We start from the raw sequence: 12,930 nt of genomic DNA on the forward strand, positions 1-12,930 counted from the left end.
GTGAAGATTTTCACAGTGAGTATTGACCTATTTAAGGAACAGACAGTGCCAAAAACATTCTGACACTGACATGTATTTTGACTCTGGCCTTGCAGAGCTACTTCTCACCTTTGCATCTACAGGGCTGCCTAGGGCAGTCACCATGACTCTGCCTTGGTGGCTTTTTGTCTTACCCTTAGAGCATAATGGACATGACCCAAGGCCAACTGGAGGTAATACAGATTTATATCATCCCTGGTGGAAGTCCTCTAACAAGTATGGCTGGGTATTTGGTGGCTAAATACCCTCAAGACTTCTCATCCTACCCTTGGGATGAAGTGAGGTGTGTGTTCAACAGTCTCCCATAGGATCCCCCAGGGAATTAGCTCAAATTGCCCACAATGGTAACCTGTTAGATTATTCCTCCAACTTAATAGGCTGCATTCCTTGTACTTCAGACAACACCCCTAGCAGTGCTACCTGGGACTCCTTCCCAAGTAAGCACCTTCTACTCATAAGTGTATCTCAGGGTCTATTTCCAGGGAACCCACACTTGAACACATCGTATGCTAATTTACCTTCACACTTGAATGTCTGGCTAGAAGTAGAATTGTAGGCTCAAAGTTATTTTGCACCAACAGCTGAAAGACGATTCTTTCTTTCCTAGTCATTTCTGGTTACCTCATTAGCTCCCTCTCTCTTTTTCTCAATAGAAGAAGTATATCTCTTGGGAGAATTCCCACCCCACTCTTCAAGCCACTCTCATTTTAAATTTATTTGATTACAACCTCTACCCATTCCCTCCCCCAAACTTCAAGGGAGACAAATCAAAACCTTTAAGTGGGCTCTTTAAAGCCCCCTCCCCCTAGCAATTTAGGGCTGCAGAGCCTCTGCACATGTCCACTAAGCTGTCCTTCCAGCTTCTCAAACAGGGCCCCTCGTGACTCCAACACCCCCAGACTGTCCAATGTTAGTGAGCACCCTCTCAAGGGGGAGTAGGTAGAGTTCATCTGCTGTGGCCTCAGGTAGCACAGAAACAGGTGAGAAGTTAAGGTACCACATGAACAAAAGCCACATCCAACCAAAAGCAGTGAGAAAACAGCTTCCATTTGTAATGGTTGCATCGGGGGAAGCATTTATTGATCCACACCATTTTCCTGAATTTTCTAAGCTCCCTGTGGGACAGAGGCAGGTTAATGGCATGATGTGTTGACAAAGGCCAACTCCACCCTGGTATGACTTGCATCAGTGTCCATAGTAATTCTGTCAGATTTGCATTATTTCTATGATTCCCAAGCTGTCTACTGAGTAAAATGCTCAGCACGGATTAATCTGCCTTCCTCCTAATGCTCCACGCAGGTGTGCTGGGATAGACTTCAGAGTGTCCCTGAGCCCTGACTGCTTGACTCCAAAGATGGCTTTAGGAAGACAGCACAGCAGACAGACCTGTGAAAGTCGATGGAATCCAGGATTACCTGAAGGAGAAGCACCAAATTGCCCTAGAAGCCCCGCTGCACTTCCATTTCCTAACACCGACACACACACACACACACACACACACACACACACACACATGATCATAAAAGTCAGCTTTATGGCAACTTGTGATTTTAAATGCCAGCTATATCATTTATTTGAGTACCACATATGCATGAATATATTTCTAGAATATCTTTGTTGGCCCATGGACATGTCTATCAATTCCTGTTTTATTGGGTAATACTACAGAGTAAGTTTTGAGTCCAGAATGACAAGCTCCCCGTCTTGCATAATCCTTCACATTTTTTTGGCAATATAATCTGTTCTTCCAGTCACACATAACTCAAAATTATGGTATAAATTATAATAGGGATTGCACTGGCTTTACTGATTTATTTAGAGGAGAATTGATGCCACTGCAAAAACTTATCTTCCTTTTCAAAGAAATATGGTATTTTTAAATGTTATGTGAATATTCAAACTGGAAGCTCATAAAAATTTGTATGTGTGTTTTCCTTATACTGGTCTTCATAATTTTACTAGGTGTTTCATAACGTTTGCAACCAATGTAAATAAGACATTTTATTTCTATGATATTCCCTATTTAAGGAAGACTATGTACATTTTAAATTTATTTATTTATTCATTTATTTTTATTGTAGAGATGGGTCTCCCTGTGTTGCCCAGACTGGTCTTGAACTCCTGGACTCAAGAAATCCACCCCCACTCAGCCTTCCAAAGTGCTGGGAATATAGGCATGAGCCACTGTGTCTGGCCTAGTATGCAAAGCTTTTATGCATTTAACTCCTATCAATCAGCCTCTCCTGGCCTCCTTCCTAGGTGATTGCCTTGGTTTTCTAGGATGTCAGTTCCTTAAGAGAAAGATGGTTTTCCAGTTTCTTTGTTAATAAAATACACCAATAATTAATCTTCCCTCTCCAAATTTTTTAGGACAATAAACATGGCCTCAGGGTCTTCACATGGTTCTATGTGGCCAGGAGAAAACCTGGAGGACTGAGCCTTTCTTACCTGCCACTCAAGAAAGGGAGTGTGTGACCTGGGTTGTTTTACAGGAATCTCAATTTCCTCAGTTCTTACATAAGACTGAATGGGCAGCCAGTATGGAGGCAAGCCACATCTCATAATAGTCATTTTAGTTCCTCATGAAAGCCACACTATAAAAAACACAAAGCGCTGTCCTCACTGTTATCCCTCTGACAGCCTGGAAAATCCATGTCCTGCATCTAGACAATACCCACCTGGGTGACACTTAAATGGTAACAATATAGTTATTGTAGATCAGATACTTGGAAGGGAATATGGCTTGAGACATGGGTGTATGTCTCAATGAACTGGTCCAGTTTTAGCGTAAGATTTTCCAAGACATTAAAAGCCCACCTGCATCCCAGGTCCACAAAATAAAAGTGTGGAGTTCCACTGTTCTGAGATTTGGGAGGGGGTTACACAGGTATGCAAGACACAGCAGTGTTTAACTGCAGTGTTTAATTTCTGCAACTAAACACTCCATTTACATGAACTGTATATTATAGAGGGAGTAATTGCAGAGTCATGACCAAGGCAAGATGCAGAGATTGACAAGCAAGTGAGAAATTCGACCTCAGACTAATCTGATTGGAACATGGCAGACAAAGTTGGTGATCACTACCCAGGGAACCTGGCTAGATGCAGTGGGTGCTGTTAATCTACACAAAGAAGGAATTTTAATGAAGGAATGAAGGGCTTTTGCATAAGCCAGGGACAAGCTCTGAGGCCAGGAGAGCTGAGTGTTTTATCTAGGAAAGAGATATGCAGATGGCACTCAGCCACAGGATGTACCTGCTTCCTCACCCAGCAACTTCCCTCACCCTATTGAGCCCTGAACCAGGAAGAACCCAGGTGATGGTGGCCAGCGTTTGAATCTTGAGGAGAGTTGGCACTAGGTTCTGAGGGCTATTATGAGTCACCATAGTAACCATGACTTCACTTGGTTCTGAACTGATCAGGCTCTGGGACTCAGGCAAAGAGAGAGAGTGTGCCAAGGAAGGAGGTCGTGTTTCCTCTCACTGTTTACCCTCCGGTCCAGATTTTTCTTCAAAAGAAATCTGAGTGGTCTGACAGGTAAAATATCCTGATATACCAAGATTATACAGCGTCTTTCTGTGCCATTACCTAACCAATCTATCTGTTAAACCCCAACCGTTTGGTAATTGGGGGAGGGTGTGGGAGAGTCATTTGTTCAAAGTGATACAGAGACACTATAGAGGAGTGTGTAGGAGCACAAGGCTTCAGATACAGGTTTTCCCAGTTCCAGTCTCACCTCTCTGTTACCTTGGGCAAGTCCTTTAATCTTGCTTGGGAGCCCAAAAGTGAGAACACAGTGGGCATCCACCCCTGGCCTTGGCAATGTGCCAGATTCAAATAAAATACCACCCAGCACTTTTCGAGGTGAGACAGGGTCACTTTTTGAGGTGAGACAGGGTGAGTGTAATCTTTAAATCACTGATATTACGGTCCCAGGATGGAAACTCAGCAGGATGGGCCTCAGAAACAGAAGCTAGGCAGCATTTGAGAATGTACAGTTTATTTCTTCCATGGGGGGTTGGAGTAAGATCTATACCTGCTTCAGCAATGATTTTCAAAGGAGGCAGAGGTGAGAAGAAGGCAGCTCTGCAAAAGAACAACATAAAATCCAGTTAAAATTAGCGTGGCTATAAGAATCCTCACTAAAGACTACTGCTGTACTACTGTTGGTAGCTGTGACTACTGCTGGTGGCTGAGTATGCGTGTGTGTGTGTGCGCGCGCATGCGATATGTGGTTGTGTGGGTGTGTGGCAAGTGAGGAAGAGGTCCCAGGTCCACTTGATTACCTGAAAATCATTATCCTTTTCAGGCTTTCTTAGTTAAGCTGTCTTCCTGAGTTTGTTTGGAGCCACCGCATCATGGATAAAGAACTCCCTAAAGCCGCTCCCAGTGAGAGCACACTGAACATCAAGGAGCCTGACAAAGCCTTCAAATGCAAGAAGCCCACCAAAAACGTGCTGATCTTTTTAATCGACAGACAACGGGGCAGGCCCAGAAATGACATCGACCTGTCAAGGTGGATATGGATGCCGTCATAAAGCAACTCCAGGGTGAAAATGGCCTTGGACAAAAAATCGTGGGGCTTATGTGCTGAGGCCTGCCCAAAATAAACATAATCAGAACAATAAAGTCATCCCATGTTTGAGCCATTAAAACAGAGTCTGTCACTTCATTCCTTTGGGTTGGATGTGTGTTTGCTGACCGGGCGTTCTTGGGTTACACTGGAAGGGATTTCTGTTCATCCTAACACGCTGTGCAGGGGTGCTCAGACTCAGGGGAGAGGGTGAGATCATGCTACACACCAGATCTCCCTCACCATCAATCTGAAAATCACCGTGAAGTTGAAGTGATGTAGTACTGGGCATTCAAGGACCAAAGACTCTTCTCCCTAGCCATTTTGGAGAGACAGCCCTGGTGTTCCCCTCTAAAACCTAATGCTTGTCCTAGTGAAAAGACATTGTTTAAGAGCAGACCAGCAGCTGGGCTAGGGGTTTGGGGTGTGTTTTAACATTGCAGATATCATGGCCACAGAGCGTATTAGAGGCAATTGCTCTGCTTATTGTCCCCAGGAAACTAGAATGCACTGGTGGCTTTTTTTTTTTTTTGGCTTGTCAAACAAACCTTCAGGCCACAGCCAATCAAAGAGAATTAATTTTCCTGAGGTGAAGCCACCCAATAGTCCAACAAGACGTATGAGATGGCTCCCATTGAAAAAGCTCTGTCCCCAGGAAATATCCTGAGCAAGTCAGATACTCCAGGAAACCTGAAATGGGAACTGTGTGCAAATTGGTGACAGAAAAGTGAGAGCTTAAGCTGAAGAGGGGACAGGGAGAGCAATGAAGTCAGAGCCATGATGGATATGGGCAAGTTTAAGTTGGGAATAAGATGAAATTAACATAAAAGGAACCATTAAAACCATCACATATTCCAAGCATTTCTCTTGTCTTTTAATGTGAGCCGCAAAATAAACCTGCAAGCAGTCTTTCTGTCCCCGCCACCTCTCCTCCCCAATTCTCTGTGTTCTCACAACCTGTCCAGCATTCCCCAAGGCCCCTTCCTGTGTCCCCTTCCCCACCTATATCTAAGGGGTTGTTATTCTCTCTCCCCTTAGCCAGGATCTGTATGAGGTAGAAAATTTAACTCCTCTATGTCCATTTAACTCTCCTCCCTGTCCCTGTCACCTTTGCTTTCCCCACTCTTATTCAGCATTGCCCAAATAGAGCCACAAACCTCTTCTCAGAGTATGCCACTGACTGTAGGTTGGGGGGGGAGGGTTAGAGGACATCCAGGTAGAAGGGCCTCCTGGGTGCACTCTTGGTGGGAAAGTTGCCTGGATACTCCGGTGTTGGTTACTATTTTCCTGCAGTTCAAGATCAAACAGTGGCTCTACCAGCTGGTAGAGAATCAGTCTTTTTGGTTGAATACCAGGGGATAAGCAGCTGATACGGCTGATAGGGGATATAGCTGGGTGAGCTTTTCCCTCTTGGTAGGGAGCATATCTGATGCGAGCAGGGAAAATTGTGGCTAGGACTTTAATGCCCTGTGAGGTTAAACTATGCCAAGGTAGCACATGGAATGTCAGGCCTTGCAGCACACGGCAGTAGACATTGGTAAGGAGAGTGAATGAACTGAGATGAGGAGTGAGCCAGCAAAACTCGGTGAAGAAGGCTGAGACTCTGAGGGTGCAATCAGCAGCTGGCAGCAGTAGGGCAGTCAGGAAGGAGGGCTGGGTGTAGACTCTAAGCCACAGTGGGAAATAGCCCAATTTTTTAAATTAATTCATTTTTCATTGATAAATAAAAATTGTGTCATGTACAACATCATGTCATGAAATGTGTATACGTTGTGAAATGGCTGAATTGAGCTGATTATATTACATTTTTTTTGGTATATGGTGAGAACACTTAAATCTACTCTTTTAGCAGTAGATTTAGTACCTCATGGGCACGTAGATTGCACAGTTAGTTACTAGCTGTAGGTAACATGTTGAACAACAGATACGTTGAAGTTGTTTCTCCTTTCTAACTGAAATTTTGTATTCTTTGACCAACATCTCCCCCCACAATTCCAAGCCTTGGCAGCCACCATTCTCTTCTCTGCTTCTATGAGTTCAATGTTTTTAGACTCCACATAGAAGTGAGATCAATGCAGTATTTGCCTTTCTGTGTCTGGCTCATTTCACTTAGCAAAATGTCCCCCAGGTCCATTCAGGACATGGCTTGATTTTTTTAATTGATAATTTTGTACATGTTTATGGGGTACATGTGATATTTTTTACATGCCTGGACTATGTAATAATCAAGTAAGGGCATTTGGGGTATCCATCTCTTCAAGTATTTATCATTTCTATCTGTTGGTAGCATAACAAATTCTCTCTCCCAGATATTTTGGAATACACAGTACATTTGATGTTAACTATAGTCACCTTACTTTGCCATCAAACATTAGAACTTATCCCTTCCATCTACCTGTATGTTTGTACCTATTAACCAACTTCTCTTTATCACCTCCTACCAACACACCCTTCCAGGCTCTAGTATCTATTATTCCATTCTCTTCCTCCATGAGATAAACCTTTTTTTCGCTCTTACACATGAATGAGAACATGAAATATTTGCCTTGCTGTACCTGGCTCATTTCACTTGACACAATCACCTCGAATTCCATCCATGTTGCTGCAACATGGATTGCAGCATTTTTATGGCCAAATAGTATTCCATGGTGTATATATACCACATTTTCTTTTTCCACTCATCCACTGATGGACACCTAGATTTATTCCACATCTTTGCCACTGTGAATAGGGCTGTGATAAACATGAGAGTACAGGTATCCTTTTGGCATGCAGATTTCTTTCCCTTTGGATAGACACTCAGTAGTGGAATTGCCAGATCATATGGTAGTTACATTTTTAGTGTTTTTTTTTTTGAGAAATCTTTATACTGTTTTTTAGAGTGTTTGTACTAATTTCCATTCCCACAAAGGTGTATAAGAGCTCTCTTTTCTCCACATCCTTGCCAGCATCTGTGACTTTTTTTTTTTTGGTCTTTTAATACTAGCCATTCAAACTGGAGTAAGATGGTATCTCATTGCGATTTTGATTTGTATTTCCCTGATGTTTAGTGATGTTGAGCATTTTTTTCATATACCAGTTGGTCATTTGCACGTCTTCTTTTGAGAATTGTCCATTTATGTCCTTTGCTGACTTTTTAATGGGATTATTTGTTTTATTATTCTTGACTTGTTTGAGTTTCTGGTATATTCTGAATATTAATCCCTCATCAGATGAACAATTTGAACATATTTTTACACATACAACAGGTTATCTCTCCACTCAACTAATTCTTTCCTTTGCTGTGCAGAGATTTTTGGCTTAATATAGTCCTTTTTGTCTCTTTTTGTTTTAGTTGTCTGTGCTTTTGAAGCCTTAGCCATAAAATCTTCACCAAGGCCAATCTCCAGAAGAATTTTCCCTATGTTTTCTTTTACTAGTTTTATAGTTTTGGGTCTTTTAAGTTTAAGTCTTTAATCCATCTTGAGTTGATTTTTGTATATGGTTTGAGGTAGGGGTCTACAAAACACCAAAAGCATTGGCAACAAAAGCCAAAATAGACAAATGGGACCTAATCAAACTCCACAGCTTCTGCATGGCAAAAGAAACAGTCATTAGCATGAATCAGCAACCAAACAGAATGGGAAAAAATTTTTGCAGTTTACCCATCTGACAAAGGGCTTATATCCAGAATTTACAAAGAACTCAAACAGATTTACAAGAACAAAACAAACAAGCCCAGTCAAAAGTGGGCAAAGGAAGACATACATGAAGCCAACAAACCTATGAAAAAATGCTCATCATCACTGGTCATCAGAGAAATGCAAATCAAAACTACATTGAGATATGATCTCATGCCAGTTACAATGGCGATCATTAAAAAATCTGGAGACAACAGATGCTGGAGAGGATGTGGAGAAAAAGGAACACTTTTACACTGTTGGTGGGAGTGTAAATTAGTTCAATCACTGTGGAAGACAGTGTGGCAATTCCTCAAGGCCTTAGAAATAGAAATTCCATTTGACCCAGCAATCCCATTACTGGGTACATATCCAAAAGACTATAAATCGTTCTACTATAAGGACACATGTACACGAATGTTCATTGCAGCACTGTTTACAATAGCAAAGACCTGGAATCAACCCAAATGCCCATTGATAATAGACTGGATTGGAAAAATGTGGCACATATACACCATGGAATATTATGCAACAATCAGAAATGATGAGTTTGTGTCGTTTGTCGGGACATGGATGAATCTGGAGAACATCATCCTCAGCAAACTGACACAAGAACAGAAAATGAAACACCGCATATTCTCACTCATAGGCGGGTGATGAAAAATGAGAACACATGGACACAGAAAGGGGAGTACTAAACACTGGGGTCTATTGGGGGGAAAAGGGGAGGGCCAGTGGGAGGGGGAGGTGGGGAGGGATAGCCTGGGGAGAAATGCCAAATGTGGGTGAAGGGGAGAAGGAAAGCAAAGCACACTGCCATGTGTGTACCTACGCAACTGTCTTGCATGCTCTGCTCATGTACCCCAAAACCTAAAATCCAATAAAAAATTAAAAAAAAAAATCTGGAGACAACAGATGCTGGAGAGGATGTGGAGAAATAGGAACACTGTTACACTGCTGGTGGGAGTGTAAATTAGTTCAACCATTGTGGAAGACAGTGTGGCGATTCCTCAAGGACCTAGAAATAGAAATTCCATTTGACCCAGCAATCCCATTACTGAGTATATATCCAAAGGATTATAAATCGTTCTACTATAAGGACACATGCACACGAATGTTCATTGCAGCACTGTTTACAATAGCAAAGACCTGGAAACAACCCAAATGCCCATTGATGATAGACTGGACAGGGAAAATGTGGCACATATACACCATGGAATATTATGCAGCTATCAAAGACGATAAGTTCGTGTCCTTTGTAGAGACATGGATGAACCTGGAGAGCATCATTCTCAGCAAACTAACACAAGAACAGAAAATGAAATACCGCATGTTCTCACTCATAGGCAGGTGTTGAACAATGAGAACACATGGACACAGGGAGGGGAGCACTACACACTGGGGTCTGTTGGGGGGAATAGGCGAGGGACAGCATGGGGTGGCTAATTGGGGAGAGATAGCATGGGGAGAAATGCCAGATATAGGTGAAGGGGAGGAAGGCAGCAAATCACACTGCCATGTGTGTACCTATGCAACTATCTTGCATGTTCTTCACATGTACCCCCAAACCTAAAATGCAATAAAAAATGTTTTAAGTAAAGAATAAAAATGAAAAAAAAAAGAGGTAGGGGTCTAATTTCCTTCCTCCACATATGGATATCCAATTTTCCCAGCACCATTTATTAAAGAGGGTGTTATTTCCTCAGTGTATGTTGTTGGAGCCTTTGTTGAAAATCAGTTGGCTGTAAATATATAAATTCATCTTAAGAGTTCTCTATATTTTACGTTGGTCTAAGTGTCTGTTTTTATACTAATTTCATACTGTCTTGGTTACGACAGAGTTGTAAACGTATTTTGAAGTCACGTAGTGTGATGCTACCAGCTTTATTCGTTGTGTTTAGGTTTGCTTTGGCTATTCTGGCTATTTGTTGTTGTTCCACATGAATTTTAGGATTTTATTTCTATTTCTGTGAAAAAATGGCATTAGCATTTTGAATCTGTAGATTGCTTTGGGCAATATGGTTATTTTAACAATATAAATTCTTTTGATCCATGAGCATGGAATATCTTTCCATTTGTTTGTGTCCTCTTCAATTTCCTTCATCAGCATTTTGTAACGTTTTGTAGTCTTGCTTGCAGAAATGTTTCAACTCCTTGGTTAGATTTATTCCTAGGTATTTTGTATTTTTGTAGCTAATGGAAGTGGGATTGCCTTCTTGCTTTCTTTTTCGGCTATTTCATTATCAGTGTACAGAAACAGTACTGATTTTTGTATGTTGATTTTGTATCCTGCAACTTTATCACATTTATTTATCAGCTCTAAGAGTTTATTCATGGAGTCTTCTGATTTTTCTAAATATAAGATTATGCCACCTGCAAAGAGAAACAGTTTGGCTTCCTCTTTTCAAATGTGGGTATGTTTTGTTTCTTTTTCTTGCATGATTGCTCTGGCTTGGACTTCCAGTACTATGTTGAATAGGAGTCATGAAAATGGGCACCCTTAACTTGTTCCAGTTCTTAGAGGAAAGGCTTTCAACTTTTCCTCATTAAGTATGATCTTACCTGTGGTTTTGTCATATGTAGCCTTTATTATTTTGAGATATGCTCCCTCTCTGTGTAGTTTGTTGTGAGTTTTTTTTTATTGTAAAGGGATGTTGAGTCTTATCAAATGCTTTTTCTGCATGTATCAAGACGATAATATGGTTTTGTCCTTCATTATGGTCATGTGATGTATCACATTTATTGATTCGTGTATGTTAAACCATCCTTACATTTCCTGATATAAATCCCACGTGATCATTGTATATTATCTTTTTTGATGTGCTGTTGAATTCAGTTTGCTACTATTTTGTTGAGGATATTTGTGTCTATGCTCATCAGGGATATTAGCTTATAGTTTTCTTTTTTACTATGTCCTTGTCTGGTTTTGGTATCAGGGTAATGCTGGCCTTGTAGCATGAGTTAGGGAGAATTCCCTTCTCTTTGTTTTTTGTTTTTGGTTTTTTTTTTTTGAAATAACTTGAGAAGGATTGGTATTGCTTCTTTATGTATTTGTTAGAATTTAGCAATGATCCTATCCAGCCCTGGACTTTTCTTTGTTGGAATATTTTTTTCATAATATATGAAGGAAAACAGGGAGATGTTTTCTCTCATTAAGTTACATCTGTAATGTGGGTTGATATGCAGTCATGAAAAATGGCAGTAGTCACAGGCTGGTCATTCTGTCCAACAGATTCCTTTTCTCTGAGACCTTCCAACTGCACATACATTCTGTTGTCTGTGTGACTGAATCCTACGGCCACTGCTACTTGGTTTAATACTTGTAACCTCACCCTAGATGAGCCAATCAGGTATTCTTCCTGATAATTTGGACTTTGGAACTAGATCGCAAAACTCAGTGATTTTCCTCTGTTTCATTACTGCCATTTCTGTATACAGAACATTATTTAGAATACCTATTATAGAGTTCTCTTGAGCAACCCTTGTTTCTGTCCTTGTGAAACATGTTTGTTGCTTTGGTATCTTGGATTCTGTAAAGTACTTATGTTCTTCAAATTAATTATTTTGTTGTAGAAGTTCTCACTTTGCATTATATGCAACAAATACAAGCATAATCAAATAAGCTTGTGGTTCTGTAATGTGCTTTATCAAGTGTACCAGAGCAGAGTTCTGAAGTATGTAATCTGGTGCATTGAGGACAAGGTGTTAGCAGCAGGGGCATAGAGATTTCAAGGCCAGGATGGAAACTGCTTTGTAATAAAGGTAAGAAATATAGTAGGTAATCTAATATCTTCCTGTGAGGAGTGGTCTTTTTGGCCATTACATGAGGCCACAAATACATTTTGAATGATTGTGGAGGTGGTTAGGGAATTTACTGAAATGTCTGAGGATTAAGGTAAAATTGGGGGGACCAATATGGTTCTACAAAAGATCAGCTCAGAAGTCATGAGGACCCGAAATGGAAGTAATGGGCACACAGTTAATTCTTGGTCAAACCTGAACTTTGGTCTCTTGGTCAGTGGTTTTTTTTTAATTATACCATAGTGTTTAGTTTTTAAGGATGAGAGTCAAAATAGATAAGCCAGTATGAGAATCTTTTTGGCATTCTCTATTCTAAATGTTTTAACATTCTACCTACAGTTTCTTAGTTTTAAAACTTATATTTGCAACTTCAAAACAGATATTTGTCAGATTTTTGACATATATAATAAAAATGGTATAATTTCAGAGCCTTAAAAGAGGATCTTAGAATCTAGAAATAAAACATATGTTCCTAATCCATACTAATTGACCTTTAGAACAGAATATCCTCAATTTTTAAGGCACACCATTAATTTAATAAGAGCAATTTAAAGTATATATATCTTATCATTGTCTTCTTGATCTAAGAAATGCTAAAATATAAAAACATAAATAAATAAATAATTTTAAAAACATAAGCATCTTGAAATACAAGAAAAACTGCTTATAACCCTTATCTGGTTATCTGGTTACTGTTTTATTGGATATACATGATACTGACAATTGTTTTGAAATATTTTTGATGGTTTTGGCAAATAAATTTTTATCCATATTAGGTGATTTTTAAAAATGATCAGTGATGGTTTCCAGCTGTGTTTTAGCATCCTCAAGATCTTCATTTTTTTTCCTGTGAGCTCT

General features: G+C 40.3%; 1 pseudogene across 1 annotated transcript; it reads left to right on the forward strand.

Moving 5' to 3' along the window:
- The first annotated feature begins 3,477 nt into the window (after positions 1-3,477).
- LOC108589945 (embryonic testis differentiation protein homolog C pseudogene) lies at positions 3,478-4,681 on the forward strand (annotated as a pseudogene). Its single transcript, XR_013531623.1, has 2 exons — positions 3,478-3,576; positions 4,349-4,681. The product of XR_013531623.1 is annotated as an embryonic testis differentiation protein homolog C pseudogene (transcript).
- The last annotated feature ends 8,249 nt before the right edge of the window (positions 4,682-12,930 follow it).

The sequence above is a fragment of the Callithrix jacchus genome, chromosome X, assembly GCF_049354715.1.
Source record: "Callithrix jacchus isolate 240 chromosome X, calJac240_pri, whole genome shotgun sequence".
NCBI classification, from domain to species: domain Eukaryota; kingdom Metazoa; phylum Chordata; class Mammalia; order Primates; family Cebidae; genus Callithrix; species Callithrix jacchus.